This window comes from Rhinopithecus bieti, unplaced genomic scaffold (assembly GCF_001698545.2).
Source record: "Rhinopithecus bieti isolate Rb0 unplaced genomic scaffold, ASM169854v2 scaffold_19018, whole genome shotgun sequence".
Lineage (NCBI taxonomy): Eukaryota > Metazoa > Chordata > Mammalia > Primates > Cercopithecidae > Rhinopithecus > Rhinopithecus bieti.
In genome coordinates, this window is record NW_016809658.1 from 2,752,639 (window position 1) to 2,777,987 (window position 25,349).

At 35.6% G+C, this 25,349-nt stretch overlaps 1 protein-coding gene across 3 annotated transcripts in view; it reads left to right on the top strand.

Annotated features, from left to right (window-relative positions):
- Nucleotides 1-25,349, top strand: part of PELI1 (pellino E3 ubiquitin protein ligase 1) — a 66,256-nt gene that overhangs the window by 6,962 nt on the left and 33,945 nt on the right. The window lies entirely within an intron of this gene.

Sequence of the window (25,349 nt, forward strand, 5' to 3'; positions counted from 1 at the left end):
GACTATAGGCGCCCGCCACCTCGCCCGGCTAGTTTTTTGTATTTTTTTTTTTAGTAGAGACGGGGTTTCACCGTGTTAGCCAGGATGGTCCCGATCTCCTGACCTCATGATCCGCCCATCTTGGCCTCCCAAAGTGCTGGGATTACAGGCTTGAGCCACCGCGCCCGGCCTAAAGTAAAAATATTTTATACGCTTATCTAAAATAAGTCTTCTACTTTAGAATGGTTACCGTGGAAGCTGTACACTTAACAATACTAGCATCACTCAAGACTTTTAGAAATTTTTGTTGTTGTTGTCTAAGCCAACTTAAGAGCCACACGTGAAAATAGCTCATTACTTTGTATTTGCTCCTTGTTTTTAAGGAAAAATGGGGTGATTGGCCATGTGATATTTCATGTTATTTATCAGATAATGACTCACAGAGGATCTTGACAGAAAGAAAATGGGAAGTAACTTGAGGTTATTTCTAAAGATCAGATCCAGTCTGAGAAGGCAGTTATTGTTTGTAAAAGTCAGATCCACCCGTAGACCAAAAAGGAGTTTTAATAATGTTGTGGACAATTGTAGCATCATTTGGAATAAGGGTATATAACTTCTGAGAATGACTAGTATGGAAGGCACCATACTCATTTGGATATTTAAGATCTCACAAAATGCACACACACACACATATACACACATACAAGATCATATACCATTCTTAATACTAAGTATTCAAAACAGTCATTTCAGGTAAGTTTTATTTCTGCATTCAAGACTAAAGGGATGGTATTTAAAACACAGTGAAATTGTTTAACTCTTGTCGCTATGGCATATACTTGGGAAACTAAAAGACTAACACATGTTAGTGTTAAGAGATGAATCTGGCTCTTAAGTCTTCTTATATTCATGCTTCATTTCTCAGATTAGTAGTTGTTTTGAGAACATTCTGATTTACCATAAAGAACCATTTTTAATCTTTATTAATAAAGGCATAGAAAAAATTGGATCTCATTTAAATATTTAAATACCCCAAAACCTCAATAAATATGAATTGTAAAATCTACTCTCGGGACAATATACATGTAGGATTACTACTTTTGAACAATTACTATACTAGTTCATTCTTTAGAAGTACAGTTTTTCCAACCTGAGAAACTAAACATTTCAGTGATTTTTACTCTCCTCATAATATTGAGTCAAGAAAGCCATTCTTTTCTTGTTATTTATGTCCAGTGGTGGGGGAGCACAACGTTTTCATTTGTTTTGTTTTGTTTTGTTTTGTTTTGTTTTGTTTTGTTTTTGAGACAAGAGTCTTGCTCTGTCACCAGGCTGGAGTGCAGTGGCACAATCTCGGCTCACTGCAACTTCCACCTCCCGAGTTCAAGCGATTCCCGTGCCTCAGCCTCCCAAGTAGCTGGAATTATAGGCGCGCACCACTACGCCCAGCTAATTTTTTGTATTTTAGTAGAGATGGGGTTTCACCATGTTGGCCAGGATGGGCTCGATGTCCTGACCTCGTGATCCACCGCCTCGGCCTCCCAGAGTGCTGGAATTACAGGCGTGAGCCACTGCGCCCATCCTCATTTGTATTTTTAACCAATCATATTTAAAATTTAATGCCATGAAGTAGAATTTATGAACTTTTACTATGTAGTAAATTACATAGTGACCACTAAGAATACAAGTATATAACTGTATAAGGAATACTTTAACAAAACTTCCTATTTTAAACATTTTTCAGTAAATTGTTAGGAATCTAGTTCTTTAATTCAGAGTTTTTGTTCCTGTAGTGTATGTAGATGTATATATGCATGTGTATGTATAGATAGACAGCCAGACTCTCTTACTGTATACTGCACATACTATCAGGACTGAGCTGCTGGACTAGATTATTTAATGTATTTTAAACACTAGTCTGTTAACATGGAACAACTGAGCCCATATTTAATTCCTGGGCTTTCCATTAACTCTGAAAGTCCTTTAAAACCTTTGATTAATCTAAAAAAAAAAACAAGTGGCAGTGGTTTTGCATAACGATCTTTGAGGTTCTGTGATGATGACCATACTGAAGTGTGACTTATTTTAGAAATAGCTTTCATTCAGGCTGTTGATTTACTGGTAGGATCATGAATCTGTTTTTCATTTCCATTTTTGTGGAATAAATGAGTAACTTATGATGGAAGAGAAAGAGAGGGAAGTGAGGAAGAGAGGGAAGGAAAGGAAAAAATTGGATCTCACAAAATAGTTAATATGACTATGGATAATTCTCTTAAGTTGGATGTGCTTAGGTGTTTGTGACCTAATGAGCTGAGGCTCAAATGTGTAAATTAAGTAGAGAATAGAAGTAATAATACAACTTTCATTTGAAGAGAAGTTGCTTTGCTAAAGGACATCTTACATTTCATGTTGACTTAAACCTTATGACCATGATAAAATCTATACTTAATTTTGGAAATAGTAATGAGTAATAATAATTGAGAAATTATTTGAAAATTCAATCTATTACTTAAGCTTTGTAGATTTTTGCAGCAACAGGTTCAAGGTTATTCTTCTCAGCTTGTGCATTGCAAGATACTTCTCATTTCCTGCCTGTCTCACTTTCATCTATTCATTACTCTGCCAATAGCTCTCTTTATCATCCTTTGCCAGCTTTAGTCATGCCTGTTGCTCTTCAGCAGCGTTTTCTATGTTTGTCTGCCATCTTTATACTTATAAAGTAGACTTGGAATGAATTAGGGATATAAAGTAGAAACCTGTGGATGGCAAGTACAATACTTTTCCTATTTGTGCCATATTTAATCTTTTTAAACTTTCCTTGTCTATTTCTGTTGTGTGCCGTTGTGAAGATCTCTCATCAGACACTAAGAGATAACTACGTGAACTGTAGGATGCAATACTTTTTAAACTCAGTAATGTAGGAAACAGTAGGAAACAGTGAGTTTAAACTCATACTCATTGAGTTAATCCTGCATCCATCCAGAACCTACATACCTAAATTAGCAAAGTTTGATAGTAATAGTGGAATTTCAAAAGCTATTTTCAGCTCTTGATGTTTGTTGTCTTTTCCAAAAATGTCAAACAATTGGGGACTTCATCATTACTGTAATAATAATCGTATATGACCTTAGAGGGAAACTGTACTTCTGTTGAGCTTCTATTTGACAGTCAAGAGGAAAAGATAAAAAGATAAGTAATGTGGTAAAGAAAGTTATAACTTCTTCCTTCCACAAGAATGAAGTATGAAGTGACCGGCCCTGATATTTTTCTAGTAACTCATTGTAGTGTTCAGCATATCATTTGGCTTAATCTTTAGAAGGCACAGTTTAATTTTATTTTTTAACAATAAGTGAAAACAATTGAAAGTGCTTTGTTGATTCTTCAAAACCTTAATGTTGAATTCCTGGTTCTTGGCAGTTACTATCCATAGTACTTCATGTTCCTCTGGGTTTATTTCAGATTTAATGAACTGCATGTACTGGAAGCACTAAAAGCTGATTGGCTTTAATTTTAGACTACAGTTAACATGATGGATTTTTCTTTGAATTGTTTCTCACTGTCATTCTTTAAATTTACCATTAAAGGATCAAAACATCCAAATTACAAAACTAGTTAAGTTCATCATTCATGAGAAAATGTGTTAAATATGTATCTTTTGTAAAGTAGTGGCTGCTTGTAATTAGAAACCAGTCCTATAGACATACCTTATGTATCAAAAAGCTTTTTAAATATACTTACTGCTTTACTGTTATTTTCATTTAATATAGGATGATTCAGTCTCTGAGCTAGCCCTGTCCGTTCCTCAAAGGAACTAGGATGAATTTTGAGCAGGGACTCTTAAACTGTTTAACATTGAGCAGATCTGTAACTTCATTGAGAGCAGACATTTTAAAATTCATCACTGACATTTATTCAACAAAAGAAGATCAGATTTTGCTAAAGCCTTTTGGTTGTGTCTCTTTTAGAAATAATGTTATTTATTTGCATATAGTTCAGCTCTTAAGGACCAGTCTTTTAAGGCTTTAGCTAGAATTTGTCTCCTAAAGCTGACTTTAAAATGGCTTCCAAAAGGATTTGCTGAGTTTCAGAACTGAGTAGGCTGCTAATGATTCAGTAGGCCCCCTCATTTTCCTCCTACTCCTTAAATTGAAGGCTCCTTCATACCATCTAGGTACCCTGAGTCATCATGGATAAACTCTAAAGAAGAATTGTCATATGGAAAAACTCTCCATGAAGGGAGAATGTCAGCAGTCTGAGTCAGAGATCATTCATTGATCACAATGATACAATCTATAGGTTGTGGGCTTCATTTTAAATCTTTTAATGTACTTCCATGTATGTCCTTATTATAGAATTGTAAATCCTATAATGCCCATAAAACCATCTGAGGTGTTTATTTCCTTTTCATTTCTAATTGGTTTGGTTTTTATTATCTATTACATGAAAAGGATTTTATATTTTTTATTGAATAAATAGGAGAGGCAATATGATACAGGATAAAAACCACTGTATTAGAAGTTAGGGGACCTGGAGTTCTGGTTCGTCTTCTCAATATGTGACTTTATATATTTCATTTAACCTCTTTGAACCTGAGTTTCCTTATCTTTATAAGATCAGTAACTCCAGAACTCACACCCTCTTTGGAACCAACCCATGGCAGATACAGCTGCTAGCTGTATCTTTATCTGTATCCCAAACCAGCTTCAGATAACTTTTTGATACAGCACTGTCAGAAACTATATATATAATTGCCATTCTGATGAAATCTCTTTATCATCTCAGTTATATTGGGTCTCTTCCAGCTCCAGGATTCTATGACTTTAAATAATTTGCCTATGGAAAGTCTCTGTCTTCTATACTGTCTTTTCAAGTTGAGTGCTCAGTGAAGTTAAGTGAAACTTACTGTATGAGCTTAAGAATTCTTTGTAGTCAGGGATAGCATGTTTATGTTTCATTTAGTGATGTTAAAAACAAATGATTGAAGAAAACTCACGAGGGTACTTAAAATTCCAAATGAAATGGTAACAAATAAAAATTTTTAGTGCTAATTTGATGGAAACTCATTTTAAGTTCTAAATGTTTGTGGCACAGACCTCAGGTTAGTGAAATTTGAAGTGATATATTTGTCTGGAGGGCACATAATGAAGACATAGGAATCCTAGACTGAGAAGTAAAGAGGCCTGAGTTCTAGCTTTGCAAACTGTTTTTTTAACCTGGTTAGTGTCTTCATCTATTGTAATGGTATCAGGCCAGTGTTTTTCATTAATGTATTATATAAATTACCTAAGGATCATATTATAATGCATATACTAATTCAGTAAGTATGGCTGGGGCTTGAGATTCTTCATTTTTAGCAGGCTTCTGGGTGTGCTGCTGCTATAGGCCATGGACCACACTTCACTTATAAAAGTACTAGGCCATTTCCAAGGCTCCTTCTGGTTTAAAGGGTCTTTAAATTATAAGTCCACTTCTTTTTCTCCAGCTCTTTTGTATCACTATTAAACTTGTACTTTTTGAAGCCACATATTCCTAGACTCATTCCCTATTTTCTCAGTCTGAGAGCTCCATTAGTTTTGTTGTTTTTCCCTTTCCAGAATGAACTTGACGTAGGTGGTCATTCAAGTTAAAGCTAAGGTAGTATAATAGAAAGAGGCTTTAATAAGAAGAAAACTTTATTCAGATGCCTCCCCAACTAATTGGTAGCTCTGTTGCCTTGGACAGTTGACTCAGTTTACTTAATCTCAAAGTTCTGAGTACAAGCCTCACCAGGACTTACTAAATTCCTTATCCAAAATTCTTGGGGCAAAAAAGTGTTTTGGATTTCAGATTTTTTCAGATTGTGGAATATTTGCATCATACTTGGAAGAGCATTTCCTTTGAGAATCGTGTTAGCACTTGAAAAGTTTCAGGTGTAGGCCGGGCGTGGTGGCTCAAGCCTGTAATCCCAGCACTTTGGGAGGCCGAGACGGGCGGATCACGAGGTCAGGAGATCGAGACCATCCTGGCTAACATGGTGAAACCCCGTCTCTACTAAAATACAAAAAAAGTAGCCGGGCGAGGTGGCGGGCGCCTGTAGTCCCAGCTACTCAGGAGGCTGAGGCAGGAGAATGGCGTGAACCCGGGAGGCGGAGCTTGCAGTGAGCCGAGATTGAGCCACTGCACTCCAGTCTGGGTGACAGAGCGAGACTCCGCCTCAAAAAAAAAAAAAAGAAAAAAAGAAAAGTTTCAGGTGTTGTAGCATTTTGGATTTCAGATTTTTAGATTAGGGATGCTCAATCTGTGTCTTCCTGGTAAGGTGGTTGAAAGGAATAGAGATAATATATAAAGTTGTCAGCACAATGTCAAGCAATAAAGTAGGTACTCCAGAATTAGAAGCTATTTTTTTTATTCCTGCTGGCATCCTGACTTGGTCTAGTAGAAAGACAAAAAGGAGTGGGAAAGATCTGTCCCCAATTCAGGGCCTTTCTCTGTGTGCCAACTTAAATTTTCAACTGCTTATTAGACATATTAACTAAAATTCTTCAAACTTTCCATAGTGAAAAAGACCTCTGTTTTCTTTCCATATCTGTTCTGCCTCCTTCAAATACTGGTAGAGATTACTGTTTCTGCCTGGGCACAGTGGCTCACACCTGTAATCCCAGCACTTTGGGAGGCCGAGGAGGGTGGATTATTTGAGGTCAGAAGTTTGAGACCAGCCTGGCCAACATGGTGAAACCCCGTCTCTACTAAAAATACAAACATTAGTTGAGCGTGATGGTGTGTGCCTGTAATCCCAGCTACTTGGGAGGCTGAGGCAAGAGAATTACTTGAACCCAGGAGATGGAGGTTGCAGTGAGCCAAGATGGTACCACTGCACTCCAGTCTGGGTAATGGAGTGAGACTCCGTCTCAATGTAAAAAAAAAAACAAAAAGGAGAGAGATTACTGTTTCAATCACTACATGCCGGTTAGGATCCTGTCATTTCTGCCTTTGGCCTTCCATATCCATGGGGTCTGCATCTGAGGATTGAACCAACCATGGGTCAAAAATTGGAAAACAAATACAATAAAAAATACCACTATAACAATAAAATAATACAAAGTACAGTATAACTATTTTCATAGCACTTACATTTTATTAGGTATTATAAGTCAGGGGTCCCCATCCCCAGGGCATTGACCTCTACCTGTCTGTGGCGTATTAGGAACCAGGCTGCACAGAGGAGGCGAGTGGTGGATGAGCAAGCATTACTGCCTGAGCTCCACCTCCTGTTAGATCAGCAGGGCATTAGATCTCACAGGAGCATGAACCCTGTTGGGAAATGCACATGCGAGGGATCTAGGTTGGGCGCTCCTTATGAGAATCTAACTAATGCCTGGTGATCTAAGGTGGAACAGTTTCATCCTGAAATCATTCCCCCACAACCACTCACTCCTAACCCCATCGGTGGAAAATTGTCTTCCATGAAACTGGTCCCTGGTGCCATAAAGATTGGGACTGCTGTTATAAGTAATCTAGAGATAATTTAAAGTATACCAGAGGATGTATGCAAATACTATGCCATTTTATATAAGGGATTTGAGCATCTGCAGATTTGGGTATTGGAGAAAAGTCTTGGAAATCTGCAGATTTGGGTATTGGAGAAAAGTCTGCAGATACCAAGGGATAACTGTATATTTGTTTCTAACAACTCTCCCCATGGATGCCTCAAAAGTACCTCCCATTCCCATGCCCCAGGTCAAAGAAGTCTTCAAAGTGATTTATTACCCTTAATAGAAATTAATTTCCATCATTGTCCCTTTCCCAAAAAAATTCTCTTTAGCAGAAAATAGTTTCTGTACTGAAGTAATCATTTCTAAATAATTGATAATAGAAATATTCAGGTAATTCAGTAGGAATTTACTGTCAGAAAAACTCTAACAGGAAACCTTTATTGACCTACTACTGTGTACTAGACATTTGTTTAATGTCCCATAACAATCCTTTGAGGTAGATAATATTATATTAAAAGGTAATAGGGTATAATGATTGCAAGTATTAACCAGAATTTCTGAGGTTTCAATCCCAGATGTCAGCCCTTACTAGTTGTTTGACCACAGGCAATTTACTGAACTGGTCTAAGCCTCAGTTTCCTCCTATATGAAATAGATGATAATATAACTTATCTCCTAAGAACATTTTTAGGAATTAAATAATTTTTAAAAAGCTCTTTGAAAAATGCCTGTCATTTATTATAATAAGCACTGCATATGTGTTAGTTACTGTTATTTATTATCTTAGTCTTACAGGTTAGGAAACTGAGACTCAGTGAAGTTGGTCCAAGTTTCACAGTTATTAAAAGACAGTGCCAGGAGTTGGACATAGACAGTCTGACTCCAGAACTCCCTTAACCATTCTGTTTTACTTCATCTCAAGTAATAATAATTTATCTTATCCTCTTGCATACAGCCTCCATATTAATGGTCTCATTGTGATCATAGGAGTAATAAAATTCATTCTAGCAGTCACATGTGGTACTTAAAATGTAGAATTTCTAAAATATGCAGGTAAAAGCTCACTTTAATACGGTCTGATAAATATAAGAATATATATTTAGTTCTATTTTATTTCATGTTTGCTTTTCTCCATTTCTTGTTAACAGTCACCAAAATCCCTAGAAAGTGGAAGTACTAATTTTACATTACTATATAGTGACTTCAGTTGTTGTGATTTACTTGGTCTGTTAAATCTTCTTTTGCTAAACATTTTCAGAATGACTGGCACTCATTACCATGTTGTAACTACATAGTGTTCTTAAAATCAAGAATTTTTATGAATATGATTAACTGGTACCTCTTTTGAAATTATGTAGTGATTTGCCTGTTTTAGTTTTCTGTGAATTTTAATTTTATCAGCTGCTTTTGAATAGAAACTTTGATTTTAGTATTTTGATGTCTTTGTATTAGATGCTGTATATGGTTGAATCTGCTTAATTTTACAAGCTTTAGACTGTGACACTCATTTAGGACTTCAGTAAAATAAAAGCACATCTGATTACTATTTAAAGTTTCTATAGATGATTTGCTCTCTCCCCACCTCATTCCCCATTACTTACTAATTTCTTTTTTCCATTGTTAATGTTTTATTCGTTTGTGGCAAAAGAATTTCCTTTGTATTAAGACTGTATAAAGACAAAAGATACAAATATCTAATAGTCTTTGAGAAGAGGGCAGATTTGAAAAACCAGAATCATCTATGAAGAAAAGTCTGTTTTTACCTTGGTTTTGAAACTGGATTCTGTGACCCAGTGTATTTACTTTTGGGGAAACAAACATACTTGAAATAGTTGTTGTGTCAGTTAAGACACTCTATTGTGACAGAAACAACTCAAACAGACCTGAAAGGGAAAAGGGAAATGTATTGATTTGTGTACATTGGTTCAGGATAGGTGTGGCTTAAAGAATGGCTCCATCCAAGGCTCTCATGATGTCATCAAGACTTAATTTCTGTACATTTCTTAGTGCTGCTTTCTTGGTGTTGGCTTTCTGATCCATCTGTACATGAGCATAAGATAGCTTCAGTTCCCTTAGCTCCTAAATCCACCCAGTGTCATGTGTAGCTGGAAAGAGTGACCATCTTTCTTAAAAGTCCCAGCAAAAGTCTCAGTGCATTTCATTGGCTCTGACTGGCCCACTCCCTTGTGGCCAGGAGACTGTGAAGCTCTGATTTTTGAGACTGAGCCATATGTCCAACCATCAAGTTTGAGGGTATAGTCAGCTCCAGATATATATAAACTGAGAATAAAAGAGGAGTTTCCTCCAAAAAGGAAATGAAGATACCGTTACACGAGAGAAAGGAGGAATATTTGTTGGGCAGCAGGAAACAGATGCCCATAATGCTTGATAGTGCCTTTTCTATTTTAAGGGGTAGCACTCAACTAGGAAAGACACGTTCATGTTTTTCTTTCTTTTTTTTTTTCTTCTTATTTAGTATTTAGTACTAATTTGGGATTTATATGAATTTCCTTCTACATTGCTGTTTTAAAGCTATATATATATATATGTATATGTATATATGAGAATTACTAGAACTTTCTGACCCTGAGAACTTTAAGAATGTATCAAAATTTAAAAATTTGGCACTACTTTAACAAGTTTAATATAACATCTTATTATTAATTTTCCTGTTAGCGTTAGTAATGAAATTTGTTGATAGCTAGTTTGTTAATGTCTTAAGCAGACCGTGCTTTTGGGCCAAGAAATTCATAAAGAACCATGAAAACGAAGGTTCTCTCCTAGATACTCAGGGCCTCAAGGAGAGAGAGGAGTAAAGGGTTATGAAGGACACTAACAGGGTCTTTACATGTTGATTTCTAGAACTGATTTTAGTCTGAAAATGAAAACCCAGTTCTTACCAAAAGGAATATAAGTTGCCCATTGTGTTTTACTCTTCCTTTTAATATCCAAAGTATGAAATGAAATAAAAAATAATATATTATGGCCTCTAATATCATTTATGTAGCTTCTTCTATTTCCTCTATTACTGTGTATATGAATAAGCACATCTATTCCCCAAAGGCTTTAACATTCTGTAGTCTCTAGGAAATTTTATTTTTTTCTTCTAAATTTCTTGAATAATTTTTATAGAAATATTTATGCCTTTTTATGCACCAAATTAAAATGAAGACCTCATAAGATCTAATTTAGCAAACTATTTTTAATGTCTTTTCCTTTATTTCTTCAATATTAAGTGCTGCAAAAGGAGCAAGACAGTTTCTCCCTTGGAGGAGTGTTCAGCTTTATTAGAAGATAGCACAAGGTCATATGTAACTATAATAGAAAACTGAGTAAGGCCCATAAAGGAATTGCAGATAAACTATGGGAGCTCAAATAAGATTATACCCAGTTTAGGGTATAAGGAAAAACTTTCAGACTGGGAAAAGAACATCAAATGGACCTTGAAATATTAGAATTTTTTACAAATGAATAGTGATAACGTTAACAATACTTGTTTGCTGAGTATTTATTACATATTTAGTTTCATTTTTGTCAAAAATGTCTGAGTGTGAGCGTAGCATAGTGGCATGTGCCTGTAGTCCAGTGGCAAAAACGGGAGTAACCCAGGAGTTTCAGACTAGCCCGGGCAGTATAGCCAGACCCTATCTCAAAAGAAATTCTTGTTTTGATATATGTGATAGAGAGAGGAATAACCATGTCACTTTAAATTGCGGGAGGGAAGTTGGGAAGAATCTGGAATTTTGGTGAATTCAAAAGACACATGATTAGAAATTTCAAAATCAAAAGTCACTTTGCTTATTGGGACACATCAAGTGAGAAGCTTTCTACTACAGCCACCACAATAATTTTTTGTAGTATATACTAGAGTTGAGAATAATTTCTAACAAAAATTACGTTGTGTCTCTGGAGGGGTAATCAGTGATTTGCATGAAAACTTAATAGTACGTGCATTGCCTTAAAAAGTGTTACTTTAGTCTTCTGTCGTTTAAGTAATTCCTGTGACTTTATGTGGATCAGCAATACAAGCAATTGTAGACTGTATTCTATTATACATATTCTAGAATCAGCAATGTATGTATTTGTCTGGTGTTTACATAAGTCTTAGTGTGTTTTATAAACAATAGGATGGTTTGTTTAAAGTGGGCTTTTGAAGATACAGTGTAACTTTAAATGAATGGTCTTAGAAAACTTAATAGTCTAAATATGTACTGAAGAACATTTCATAATCACAGAAAAGGAATAATATATTTCATGAATTATTAAGAATTTGTCTTTAAATAAAGTCCTCTTTTTGAAAAGGTATTAAGAGGAATTAGACAAAACTTGTTTGAATATGGTTGTAATTGCAGTTTGAGTTATATATAAAAGAGCCCAGTTAGTTTAAACAAATAGAATATCTGGGTTTATGGTATTCTGAGCCTCGTATTTTTTCATTGAATGTCAGGGGTATATTAAAATGCCTCCATTTATGTTTCTGTACAAAAGATTATTCTGACAGTAAGTTTAAGTGATTTTCACAACTTATTGCTGTCTAAAAATTTCTCTTGACTTCACATTTTGTTCTGAATATCTTGGTTTCTTTCTTCCACCCACACAATGTTGAAGGCAAGGGAAGCAAGAGTTGCAAAGTAATACAGTGAATTTGAGAACCCTGGCTTTTTTTCAAAACAAAATAAACCTTTATTATAAGATTGCTTTTTGTTGATAGTAAAAAAGGGTGGCACTTTGGCAAATGTTCGGTAAGTGTATGAATAGCCTAATTGATTTAGCTGGAATGAATAAGAAGCTTTGCTATTTGTCCTTGTAGATAGTTGGCTCAGTAAACATTGTGATGGTGATAGACCAAATTTTCCATGGTGAAAGGTAAAACAAAACAGCAACAAAAAACCCACCAAACTTAATAGGTCCAAATGTCAGCAATTTTATGTCTATGTCAAGGTCTTCAGAGAAGAAGCAATATGTTGATTAGGATCTCATTTGAATTTCTGTTGTGAAAAAATAATCATGTTAACTTACATAAAACCCAAGAGTTTTGACAAATGTTACTATGTGAAAATATTAATAGAGGAGATCCTTGCTGAGAATTTAAAGCTGCATGAAATTCATAGATATGTGTAGAAATTTAAACTTAGTGTCATATACTCCACAGTAAACTCCGGTAAAGGCAGGTGGCATAATTAGGACAAAGATAACAGTAGAAGCAAAATAAGAATTTTTTAAAAACCTAGTGGTTGTCACATTAGTCTGACTCAGTCTGTAACTCTGGTGAGTAATGTAAAATTTTAGGGATTTTCAAGGTACTATAAGAAAGAAAAGAATTTACTTTGGGGTGGGATGTGGGGAGAAAGAAATGTTTGTGGCAATTAAAATGTATATAGTATATTTAAGAAGTACATTTGCAATTCTAATCACTTAGTTCAAAAGCAGATAACTATATCATGTGTAATATTATTTACTTTTAATACTATTATTATTACATGATTAAAAATAGAAAATCTTGGAAAATTCTAGAGGGTAAAAGTGTTATTTCTAACTCTATTAGCTCCTTTTAAGATAGGAACATTTCTTATTAGTCTCCTAGCACAGAATCTGAACCATAGTAGGCACTCCATAAATGTTTACTGAACTAACCTGAATTTTAGAAATATCAGGGTGTAAAGCAGAATTATTTTTCCAGGCTTTAAAACTATACCACTCCTCCTTCCGCTTGTACACACCTTTGAATCTCAGTTTTGATACAAATAGGTTCTCAGTTTTGGGTGTGAAGAAAACTGGTTGATAAATTTTTTAATCTACTAAATGTTGGCCTGAGCTGAAATTGCCTGAAAGGAAACTTGATTTAGCAGAATTCCTTCTTTTCAGAAAGAAGGACTTAGACTAAATTATGAATGGGAGGGAGTCTGTTTTCATCTGAGATGGCTGATTGGAAAAAGAGTAGATAACTAAGGTGGAGAGCTGATTTGAAAAAAGGAAAAGATAGTCCTGTCTAGTGACCAGTCCTAACAGTGTGGTTAAAGGGGAGCTAAATTTCAACTTTCAGGGGTCAGTTGAGACAACCACCTAGATTTTCCAAGTTCGTTCCAATTTCGAGTACAGTAATCCTTTGACAACAAAGAAAAGAACTAGAGTTAGCAAAATTGCAGTTATCACAGTCAAGGTCTTTGTTGGTAATAGAGTGCTGGGGAAAAGGTAAAACAGCATTAAATGAATATATTTTTAACATAACAAAAGTTCCCAGAAGATACCTACTTCAAATTCAAGTCATATTCATCAATGTTAAAACTTTACTCTTCTTACTCTTCTCCCTGATAGTGTGAGGAAAAGAAAATAAACTTAAAAAATAAGAAAACCTCACTCAACATTGTTTGAAAAACGTAACTGTGATGTTATGATCTACTAAAGCATGGTAGCCCGACACGTTTCATGCAGAATCATACCTGTCTGAAATTTTAAATGTTTTGTAGAGACAAGGACTCACTTTGTTGGCCAGGCTGGTCTCAAACTCCTGTGCTCAAGTGATCCTCCTGCCTAGGCCTCCCAAAGTGCTGGGATTACAGGTATGAGCCACCTTACTCGGCCTCAAATAAACTCTTAATGGCTTGGAATTTAATAGGTCTTGTGCCTTCATTCTCCTTTATTTTGTTGTTGTTTAATAAATATCAGCAAAAGTGTTATATAACAACCTGGACTTTTGCAAATTAATATGCGTTAAGGGAATGTTTTTTCTGGTCTTGGTAGTCTATCCATCTTTCTAAGAGTATAAAGAGATTTTCCTTTACAGACGTAAAGAGGAGTTAATAATTGTCATACTTTTTGTTTACACCAAACTGAATTTTTTCAAGTAAGGTTTTATATTTTGTTGTACAGATATTAAAAATCATAATTGAATAATTTTTTCGAGTTTGTTTCAATCCACCTTCCCCTTCTCTCCCCCATCTCTAAGTAAACTCATACTTGCTCTAATTTGTCCTTGTTCTCAATATCTAAAAATAGGAAGACCATATCTAACATCTACAGAGATTCCTTCTGATTAATTCTGTCCGGGCTAGTTTTACATAGTTTAATAAGCATCCTCCAGCTTTATATACAGTTTCTTCTTTAACATAATTGCATTCCAGACATTTTCATGCAACCCATTTTACTTGAGGAAAGAGCCACATTACTGATCTGTTCTTGATCCATTTACCCAGAGAAAAAGGAAGGGTGCAAACTCATCTCTGTGTGGTGATTCCAAGGATCTCCTGCCTTCCTTTGGGAAAGAGCCTTTCTCCTGGGAGAAATTAAACCCAATATATGCAAATACTGAGGGAGCCCACATGAGCCTCCTGTATTGATCAACATAGATTTTCACAAATAAACAATAAAAAAGTACAAAGACAAATGAGAATCAGTAACTAGAAAGACAGCCAGGCTGTGGGTGTCTTTTGTGGCTTCCAATTTATAGCTTTCCTCATCTGTCTTGTCTTAATATATATGGCACATCTTTCTCTCTCCACCTTTAGATTGACCTCTCATCTATCAGTTAATCTGTTCTGAAAGGTAACTCTATTTGAGATGACTTCCCAAGAGTTGCAAAAGTGAATTTTATGTGGGTTACACAGCCTATGTTTTGGGTCACGCTATTTCAATATTCCACTCAAATTTGTCAAAAAAAAGTAAGTTACCATAATGTAATAATAAACAGACTAAAAATTTAAATTTGTCATAGTACATTATTTTTGTCCTAAACATTGTTTCCAGATTTCTGCCACTGGTTGGTTGGTTGATTTATTTATTCATGCAGTATGGAATGGTAGAAAGAACACGCTTAAATGTAGATCTCAGCTCTAGCCACTTAGTTTCTAAATGACCTTGAACAAATTATTTAGTCTAATTTTCTCATTTGTCATAGGAAAATTGTAAAGATTAACATGTGCCAGTTCCTAGTACCTACTGTATACATGGGTGTTTTCTTCTCCTTTCTGAAACCTAAGTTTAAAGGGTTTTCATTAACTCTAGGATAAAGTTCAGTCTCTATCCTGATTCTTAAGGCCCACTATTACAGGCACTTCTTTACCTTTCCAGATGCATCTCACTCAGCTATTAAACATTGATTCAGCACTTCCTGACAGTCACTGAGCTTACAAAGCCATGGTTCATGATTTCTACAGACTTACTTTTCATTTGTTTCCTAAGCAAACTCCATTGAACCTGACTTCCTCTTTCCTGAGAACACAATATACTTTCTCCCCCTTGTCTTTTTTATCTTCACGTGATTGTTTCTTCCACCTAAACTGGTTTTCTTTCCACTTATCAAAGTGTGGTCTGTCTCTCAAGGTCCAAATCAAATACCTCTCCTTCTATGAAGCTTCCTCTTGTTCTTCTTCCTCCTAAGTAGTAACACTTTGAAGTCTTACGGTATTTATAGTCTTTTGCGTTATATCTTTTCTATACTGATTGGATTTACACCCTTTTTTAGTAAACATAAGTAAACAAATGTTTGGTATAGGGAGCCATACCTTTTGCATTAGTTTGAATACTCCCATAACTTCTGACCTTATACTGAATGCTCAGTAATATTTGTTGGCTTAGTAATTGTATTGTTGGTGACTCTAGATGCACTAAATTAAAAGTAGGGAGACCCACTGGGCGTGGTGGCTCACACCTGTAATTCCAGCACTTTGGGAGGCCAAGGCAGGCAGATCACAAGGTCAAGAGATCGTGACCATCCTGGCCAACATGGTGAAACCCCGTCTCTACTAAACATAAAAAATTGGCTGGACGTGGTGGCGCATGCCTGTAGTCCCAGCTACTTTGGAGGCTGAGGCAGGAGAATCACTTGAACCTGGGAGGTGGAGGTTGCAGTGATCCGAGATTCCGCGACTGTACTCCAGCCTGGCAATAGAGTGAGACTCCATCTCAAAAAAAAAAAAAAAAAAAAAATGGGGAGACCACAGCCCTTGGTTTAAAAACTGCTCCAACATCAAAGCTAATTAAACTGCAAAGAAAGCTCACAATGGTTATTAATAGAAGAAATCATTAATGAGCATTTTATGGAGAGTATAGGTTTAATATCCCTTAACCAGATCCTTGGGACCATACGTGTTTTGGATTTTGGAATATTTGCATATATATTATGAGATATCTTGGGGATGGGACCCATAAAATTCATTTATGTTTCATATACACCTTATATAAATAGCTTGAAGACAGTTTTATACAATATTTTTATTAATTTTGTGCATGAAAGTTTGTGTTAAGTACTTACATGTGGAATTTTCCACTTATGATGTCATGTGTTGCTCAAAAATTTCAGATTTTGGAGCATTTTGCAGTTTCAGATTAGGGTTGTTCAACCTGTACTAACCTAGGTACTTCTATGGTGGAGGGATATCATCGTCTGGTAACCTAGACGTATTAGTTATTAGAAAATTTTGACTTTTAGCTATTTAACCAAATAGGACTGTTAGCTAACTAGAGGGACAGGCTAGGTAATTAATTAAAACATTAGATATTTATATTAAATGCCAGGCATTGTATTAAATACCAGATCTGTTGGTTTGGTAATGTCTTTGTCCTCAGAGGAATCAAGTGAAACTATATTGGTCATGGGATTATATTGAGCAGTGCGTTTGAATATTCAGCTTTCTTTGATGCTGTTGCTGTGGTATAATACAAAAATCTATTTGGTCTTTCTACCATGTGGTCTTCCTGGCACAGAGTTCCTATAACGCTTAGAATTTTTTGAGTGATAGGATGTCTTTTATTATTTATAACAACCCCCTTTCTGATCATAATAGAAAGGTAGCTTAGGGTGGGACCCTGAGATGGCCTCAGGATGGGGCTGGTCACCAGAAGGACCAAGAAATTAAGAGGGTTGGGACTTTTGTCCTCACCCAGTGACCTCTGGGAAAGGGACAGAGGCCTGGAGATTGAGTTTTTCAATTGGTGAACACATCAAGTTGCTGGGAGGGTGGCATTCCTGGAGAGGGCATGGAAGCTTCACTGCCCTACCCTACCCACCCTCCCCCCACATACATTGCCCTTGCCCTGTGCATCTCTTCCATTTGGCTGTTCCTGGGTTGCGTTCTTTGTAATAAACCAGTAAACATAAAAGAAGTGTTTTCTTGTTCTTCTGTGAGCTGTACCAGTAAATTATGGAACCTGAGGAGGGGGTTGTGGGAACCCTCAATTTATAGCTAGTTGGTTAGAAGTCAGGTGGTTTGGGACTTTGATTGCCATCTGAACTTAGGGGAGTCTTGTGGCATGAGCTTTTTAAGTTGTGAGATCTGACACTAACTCCAGGTAGATAATAATGTCAGAATTGAGTTGATTTGTTGGATGCCCAGTCAGTGTCAGAATTGGAGAGTTGGTGGTTGATGTCAGAGAGAACAGTCATTGAACATGATGCAAGATTATCAGCAAAAACTTAAAAAAGCACATGTTTATGATTAAAGCTAGTCTGAAACAGATTATGAGATTTAAAATTCCAAACTTAAAGTGTCAGTTTCATAATTTCTGGTACAAAAGCAGTTCATTTGGGAAAGTTTTCAGTTTTGCTTGTAAAAACTTATCTTGTAGAATGTTCAAATGATTAGTTTCCCTCAGTTTCTCTGGCCAAGAAGTAGAAGTTAACAGTATTTAGAATTTTTAAAATTTATGTAGGTTGTAAAGTTGCATAAGATCAGTAATATATTTGAATTTCAGAGGTATGTGCTAGCATCCAGTGAACCTTGAGTCTATATCAGGGTTTTGTTTTTAATGTGCTAGAGCTTTATTTGCTTATTTCTTGTAACCACTTTATTGAGGTATAATTTTCATACCATTCATGTAAAACACTTAAAGGGTACACTTTAGTGGTTTATAGTATAGTCTCAGAGTTGTGCAGCACAATCAATTTTAGAACATTTTTCATCACCCAAAAAACAGATCTCATAGCCTTTAGCTATCATTCCCCAATTTCCTATTCTGTCCCCTTCCTTTCCCCTCCCAGGCAACCACTAATCTACTTTCTTTCTGTCTCTGGATTTGCCTGTTCTGCACATTTCATATAAATGGAATCATACAATATGTGATCCTTTGTGACTGACTTCTTTGACTTAGCAGAATGTTTTCCAGATTCATCCATGTTGTAGTATGTATCAGTAGTTCATTCCCTTTTACTGCAAAATAATATTCCATTGTTTGGATATACCACATTTTGTTTATCCAACCATTAATGGACATTTGGGTTGTTTCTACTTTGGGGCTATTATGAATAATGCTGCTATGAACATTAATGCACAGTCTGTGGCCATAGGTCTTCATTTCTCCTGGGTATATACCTAGGAATTGAATTCCTGAGTCACATGATAACTTAATGTTTAATCTGGAGGAACTGCCGACTGTTTTCCAAAGTAACAACACCATTTTACTTTCCCACTAGCCGTGATTGAGGACTCCAGCTTTTCCACATCCTTACCAATATTTGTCATTATCTGACTTTTTGATAATAGCCATGGGTTTGAAGTGGTCATTGTGGGTTTGATTTGTATTTCCCTCATGGCTAATGAGCATCTTTTTATGTACATATTGGCTATTTGTATATCTTCTTTGGAGAAATAAGTGGATCCTTTACCAATTTTTAATTTCATTTATATTTTGTCGAGCTATGAGACCTCTTTAGATATTCTAGATATAAGTACCTTATCAGATATATGATTTGCAAATAATTTTTCTCATTATGTGGGTTACCTATGGCAATACTTTTGATAGCTAGTTTTCTTTTGTTTGTTTAAGGAGACTGCCAGGTAAACAAAGCCCACAAAGCCAGAGTATGAACAGCCAATTTAGGGAGGCAGTGCTCTATCTGGTGAGCAAAAAGAAACAAATCTTCATGGTATGCCTGTCGTTAAATTTGTATCTAATTTTCGGCTTTTTCTTTGTGGTATACAATTATAACAACATATAGAAAAGAGTGGAGCTAAAGTTGAACACTTGGCCATCTCCTGTAATAATACACAGTACAAGGTAGGAGTTACTTACTGGCTGACTGCTCTGTTCTGTAGTGCTTGTGGTATTGCCTCCAAAATTAATGAAACAGACTCTAACATAGGAGTCCCAAGATCAGTTAGCTAGCTGCACTACTTAGCCCTATGACTGTCATTAAATAACTTACCCTCTCTGAATACAGATTTTTCTCATCTATTATAAAATGAAATTGGAAGGAAAACTGAACAAATTGCACAGTATATTCTTTAAGGTTCTTTCCAGCTTTAAAATGTAATTATATAATGCAGTCACACCGTGATTATTTTTCTTCTTAAACCTTGTTGAAAAACCTTAGGCCTAATGTACATTTTCGCAAAAGGATTGGAGTTAGATGGATTTGACAAGTAAAAAACTGGGCATGTGTCGATATTCAGTACAAATGTACTGTAGAATAGCAAATGCCATCTGCATGAATTTGCACTATGGGGTGGAGGAACGTGACCTAAGAGTCACCTGTGGAGTGGAACTAAAGGAAGAAATAATTTATGCATCTGCTGAGGGTGTGGCTAGAGGTAAAGGGACTGTGAGGAATGAGTCCTTGATTGCCTTCTTGGAAGTATTAAGAGATCATTAAAGAAGAAGGACGTTCTCAGAGGTCATTGTATCCCAGGGTGAAACAAACCTAATAAGAAAAGAAACCTCTGAAAAGGCCTAGAAATTGTGAGGTAAGTACACTTTGTTTTGTTTGTTTTTTTTTCTGGAGTTATTTTTTTTTAAGTTTCAGAGTACCAAAGTTTATCATTTTCCTGAGCTCAACTGAGATAATTGCTAGAGGTTCAGACATTGTAGAGGAAAATAAGGAAGTTTAAAACTTTTATAAGCCAAGCAGGATGTGGAAGAGTAGGGTAAAGGTCATTGAGATTCAGGTTCATTTGCCAAAGTTTGGTAACTTTGATTCCAACCAAGAACACTACTTCAGGTTTTGGTTATGTTTTGTTTTTGTATTCAATTGGCCTCCATGATGTTATTAATTAAACATCATTGTAAATAAAGCGTATATGAGAAGCAAAAAGAAAGTTCTCCTTTTTAAAAAAATGTAGTTTGAAAGAAAAGTTTGGAATTTTAATTCCAACCCTTTTTTCTTTGATTTTATCCATTATCAAAGTAGCTCATTATAATCCTTATTTTTTTTTTTTTTTTTTTTTTTTTTTTTTGAGATAGAGTTTTACTCTTATTGCCCAGGCTGGAGTGCCATGGCGCAATCTCAGCTCACCGCAACCTCTGCCTCCCAGGTTCAAGCTATTCTGCTTTAGCCTCCTGAGTAGCTGGAATTACAGGCATGTGCCACCACGCCTGGCTAATTTTGTATTTTTAGTAGAGACAGGGTTTCTCCATGTTGGCCAGGCTAGTCTCGAACTCCTGACCTCAGGTGATCCACCCGCCTTGGCCTCCCAAAGTGCTGGGATTACAGGCACGGGCCATGGCACCTGGTCAGCTCATTATGATACTTAGAAAACATGGAGATTTTATCTTTAATGTCTTCTTAGAACTTTTTAAGAAAAAAATATATTTCCTCAAGAGATTATTTGATATAAACACAGATCTTTAAAGACACAAGGAATTTTATACTCTCAGTGCTCTGTTTTAATCATCAAGATAGTAATGATGATATAAGAACTATTGATATCTTGGTTTCCCTAGGGTTAAACAGGAGATATGCTTCCAAAGTTAAGAGAGTTGGTATGTTGGTTCAAAGACTGACAGGACCTCAGGTTTTGTTATGGAATCAAGTATAAGGCATTGAGAGTCAGCTACAACTACATTCTATTTAGTATGAGTATTAAATCTGTCGTGTCCGGCTTCTTGAGCAATCTCATCAGCCCAGAATCACATGACAAGGCAGGATCATCAAATAACAAACCCTAGAATATGCCCCGATCGTTTTTGGAGTTTCCTGGACTGAACAGGTATCAACATTGGATATAAGCAGCCTATCTGTGCAGATTTATTTCGCTGTAACCTAAGTGGGCCTGCTGCCAGCACAAGGAGCAAAAGAAACATTAAACAGATTTACAGAACTGCTTCAGGGGATGTGACAGCTACAGAATGCTGGGAAGCAACAGAAGTAAACTTGTAGCTGTGTGATAGAGGGTAGTTCATTTTGTGCCAAGGCATTAAGTTACTAGGTACTGTTATAGTGATGTTCTCTTACAAATGATAGCCCTACTGTGAACCACAACTGTTGTCCTGTGGACACATTGTAAGAAGGCTTTGCAGATAAACTTAGGGCCACCAAAAGTATTTTTATACTACTTTTTTAAAAAAAGATACAATGTATTTATAGGTGGGACTTTGAATGATTCCAATTAAGGTCACCAAGGACACTTACTGAGTCTCCAGTCAGGTTTTATTAGCAATGTATTATTCAGTATAGCATAATTGAATTAGGCTAAAATTGTCTAGATAGCCATTTACTTAGGTGGCTCAGAACTGTGGGTATCAATACTAATTTTAGGGCTCTGCTGTAATAACTAGTAACTTTTTACAAAAGGGTTGAACACTTGAGGGCTGCTAAAGAACTTTAATAAAAGAATGTCAAGCATCTAGACTCAAGTTGAACTTTAATGGGTGGAGATTATCAGTGATTTACATGGGCAAATTATTGAACAAGTATGAAAAGCGTTTACTATTGTGACTTAATTTTAGTATTCTTTTAAAATAATCCTAAATGTAATTAATCAGGTTCGCCTTTGGCTGTTTGGAGGATTAGACAAGCTCTGTGTGTAACCATTCACCATAAGAAAACACAGTTCTTTTCCTGAGACAGCATGTGGCGAAATTTGGAGTGGCAGGCAGTACTTTCTAGAATGGAATTTACAAGTGGGATAATCTGAGAATAGCACATGTCAGTAAGTTGGTGCTTTCCATAGCAATTTGATTAAGCTTATCCAATCCCAGCTTATCTCTGGGTACTGCTATAGTTTCTCCATATTCATGAGCATCAAATGTATCTAATTTATTTTAAAGTTGTAAAGAATAAAGCTGGAAATAAACAAGTGTGATCAATTGAAAATGTGATTGAATGTTCACCTGTTTTTATGCCTGAGATAATATAGTATTTTGTAACCAGACCACAAAAATCAGTTTCACTTAATAGTGCTAAAGGCGCTACCTTCTTTACATGTGAATTGTATTGATTTTTGTGTTTTTTTAAATGTAGTGTCACTTAACGAATTGAGTACTATTCTAAATCTATAAAAATAGGTTTACTAATATGAAAAGGCGCTTCAGTATTATAGTTATACTTCTGACATTTATAGAATATATAGTTAATTCAGGCTGCTTTTTAAGAAATGGAATATCAATACTCTTTCTGGAAGTACCTTACTCTGTAACTTGATATTAAGCCTGTGTTAAAAATTGCTCTGTGCTTCCTCTTCTATTTCTTCCCTTTTGGGCCACAGACTTCCTTAGGGAGGAGGTGAGGGAGAAGTGAAGTGTCACTTCGGTCAGTGGAATCTAGAATTTTGTAGTGTTTACCTATTTTGCGTAACGTAGGCCCACCCACACACATTATGAGGTGCTTAAGTGAAAAACCGTGAGCAGACAGCCAGCTATTCAGTGTGTGGTTCCAACTGTAACTGGCAGATGCTTTAATGCTATCTGGATTTTATTTTTCCGTGAGAAGGTTGTCTTTATAGCTTGTGGTGATAACGATGAAATAGAGATAGGTGTTCTGTGGCTTCATTTTAAGTATCACATTGTCAATGCTTCAGGTTAAAAGTAAGCTTGCAAAAGGAATGATTTGAAGCATAATTCATCAGCTCTTTTCTATTTAACTTTTCACATTTATTTTTTCATATTCAGTTTTAGGAAGTATGTTGTATGGATTAAATTTCCTTCCATCTTAGGGAAGGAGTTAAGTAAATCTCAAGCTCCAAGGCTTTTGTGTTCTTAGAGAATATTTACACTATGAATCTCATCTCTCATCAGTCTTAAAGAAAGCCTAAGAAATATCACTACAGGTGTCTATTGCCTGTTGATTATTGGTCAACAGAGAACTGAAAGCTGTTCATTTTTAATATTTTTGCAATCCAAGCTACAGTACTTAGGGTTTAAAAAAAAAACAAAAACATGTTTTAGAACTTAATGTTGTTCATTGTTACAAGTTTGAGAATTATGTTGTTTCGTAGCCAGAATGGTGATGCTGTCATTGTACTTTAATTAGCTGTAGACAACTTATTCAGAAGCATAGTTTTTCAGCCATAAATCTTTTCCCAAAATCTTCTCAAAAAAGAGATCTGGACCTTTGGGACAACTACAATTTAATATTTAAATATTATAAGGTGGGAAAAATTATGAAGAATTTGTTAAAAATATTGACAGTCATGCTTTATAGAGATTTTAAGTAATGTTTCTACCTGAATATTCTGTTTGTTCTTCCTCTGATGTGGTTGGAAGAGATTTAGTAATTTTAGGTCTAATGATTGATGAGGGGGACTCTTTCCACTAAAAAATGAATACTTATTAGTTTCCCAGCAGTGTTCTTTTTTGAAACATTTTATTTTCACCAGAAGAAAAGTATAATTGAAAATGTTTTCTTTCTATAGGAAATTCATGAACAGCTTAATCTGATTTCTAGAAAAGAGATGTGCTGCTCAGTAATGTATGATTGTTTTGGATCCAGTTTTCTAATCTGTTTTTGAGGAGGCAGTATTCATTCTCTTGTGTAGGTATAAAATGGATGTTAAGTTAGTGACAAGAGAAAAGTTGTAATTTTGGAAAGAAAGTTGATCATAATAATTTACCTAATTGGGGTATTTTTAATGTGCTAGCATAACAATAATCAAGAGTGGATAAAGAGGGAATTCATAGAAATATCCCAGCTGTATGTATTTATTGTTTTGCTAATGAAAAGGGCTAAATAGGAATACCATATTGAGTGATGTAAAATATTCACTCTGTTTAAACAAACAAAGGGGCTGGGCACGGTGGCTCATACCTGTAATCCCAGCACTTTGGGAGGCCAAGGTAGGCAGATCACAAGGTCAGGAGATTGAGACCATCCTGGCTAACACAGTGAAACCCCTTCTATACTAAAAATACAAAAAATTAGCTGGGTGTGGTGGCACGTACCTGTAGACCCAGCTACTCAGGAGGCTAAGGCAGGAGAATCACTTGAACCCTGGAGGCAGAGGTTGCAGTGAGCCGAGATCGTGCCACTCCACTCCAGCCTGGGCGACAGAGTGACACTCCGTCCCAAAAAAAAATTATTGGGAAAACATTGTGATTTGGTTAAGGAAAGATTAGATGCTACTTTTGAAAACTTTTCGTGACCCAAAGAGAAAATTAGAACTCTTATAAGATGAAACTTTTGTTCATTAGAGTAGTAATAATTGTCATCTTTTAATAATGATTTCTCTCTTAGTAGTCGACTTTACTACAGTATTGGAGACTTATTTGTAATTTGAATTTTCAACTACATTTTTCTGTTTTCATTCCTTTTGAATGAAGCTTATAATGGAATTTTGAAACTAAGACTTAAAGTTAGCTTCTCTAAAAGAGCAGAGAATATATGCTCTATTTAGATGTTTGATTTAGATGTAGTTCCCCCCCATGGAGAATCAAACGTTCATACAGCATTCAACCTTGAAACTAAGTGCAATGTTTTTTGAGGTCTTTGATTGTATTTCCAGGTCTATTATATATTAAGAGTGGTTAAAAAAAAATAGAACTTTCTGCATGGTATCAAAAGTTATCTACAAAGAACAGATTATAAACTTTTTTTAAGATACTGAGAAATATGAATCTCTAAGAAAATAATTAAATATTAAGTGATGGGGCAGCATCACCATAAATCAACCAAGTATTTATTAAGACCAACTTCGTATGCCCAACTAAATACGTAGTAGGTATTTAATAAATGCTTTTTTTTTTTTTTTTTTT